The sequence below is a fragment of the Balaenoptera ricei genome, chromosome 19 (genome assembly GCF_028023285.1).
Source record: "Balaenoptera ricei isolate mBalRic1 chromosome 19, mBalRic1.hap2, whole genome shotgun sequence".
Classification (NCBI taxonomy): Eukaryota; Metazoa; Chordata; class Mammalia; order Artiodactyla; family Balaenopteridae; genus Balaenoptera; species Balaenoptera ricei.
Window position 1 is genome coordinate 13,376,076 of NC_082657.1, and position 1,627 is coordinate 13,377,702.

Consider the following 1,627-nt stretch of genomic DNA (forward strand, 5'->3'; position numbering starts at 1 on the left):
CACCTCCTTGGTTAGATTTATGCCTAAGGATTGTATTCTTTTTTATGCTATTCTCAAAGAATTGGTTTCTTAATTTCCTTTACAGATGGTTTATTCCCAAGGTACAGAAATAGGGAAGAATGCTCAGAGGGCCTGAAGATGACAAAAGCAACCAGGTTTCCTTTATGTATGGAGTGTCTGGGAAATTGTGGGAATGCAAGGTCCCCAGAAACTTAGGGATTCATCAGATCCAGAGATTGTGGTTTATCTGTCTCCAGAGGACCTCAGTCTGGAGGGGTCTGGAAGGATGTGGGCCCAGCTTCCTAGGTCACACTTCATAACCCCGGAAAGCTTCTAGGTCTTCCTAAGTGAGAGGAGACAGAAACCAGGAAAGCCATGCACCAGGGTTTAAGTCATGTCTGCCTGAACGTCTGACATTCAGCTCCTGAGTTCAAACATCCCTCCGGGATGACTTCATCCTTGACTCATCAGTATCAAGTTCCCTTTGCCAATAACATCATTCTCTGGTCCTCTCAGCATCACACAGGCTTCATACTGGAATATCTGGTGTGTATAAAGGTATATTAGTGTAAGAGGCAGTAATGGTTAAATTTAAGTGTCAACTTGACTGGGCCATGGGGTGCCAAGGTACTCTGGTTACATATTATTCTCAGTGCGTCTGTGAGAATGTTTCTGGATGAGATTAACATTTGAACTGGTGGCTTGAGTAAGGCAGATTGCCCTCCCTAATGTGGGTGGACTTCATCCAGTCACCTGAAGACCTGAAGAGAACAAAAAAGCTGACCTTGCCTAGATCAGCTAGGCAAAAATCAGGGAGGATTTTTCCTGCCTTCAGAATGGAACTGAAACATTGCCTCTTCCTGGGCCTCATGACTTCAGACTGGAACTACATTATTTATTTATTTTTGGCAGCACTGAGCGGCTTGCGGGACCAGGTGATTGAACCCACGCCCTCGGCAGTGAAAGCGAGGATTCCTAACCATTGGACCGCCAGGGAATTCCCTGGAACTACATCATTGACTCTTCTGGTTCTTCAGCTTTCTGACTCACCCTGAAGATCTTGGGTCTTGTCAGCCTCCATAATCATGTAAACCAATTCCTTATAAAAAATCTCTTTATATATATAATTATTATGTGTGTGTACACACATGTATAAACACATACACTCACACCCTATTGGTTTTGTTTCTCTAGAGAACCCTGACTAATACATGGGTCCAATAATTATTTGTGGGTGAATAAACAAGTGAAAAGAAGCTCACATACAAAGTTGTATCCCTTCCTTACACGTCCCCAAACCCGTCCATCTTCTTCATAACATCCTGAGACACTCTCACTCTGTCTCTATTTCAGGGACAGCACTTAAGATTTTGGCCACCTGGGCCCTTCCCAAACCACACTCCTCATTCCATACCTGGGACAACTTTCCCTTTGTGCCAAATCTGCCCTTGATGTCTTCCCTATGAGCAAGAACCAAGTCCTGGTTCATACTAGGAAGATTTTATTATCATTAGCATAAGTGTGGCAACAGGGGGATATCCTGGCATCTTCTGGGAGTTGCTCTGATCCTAAGCATTATAAAAGAGTGTAACGGGGTGGATATTTTCATTGCAAGATCTTCTGCACC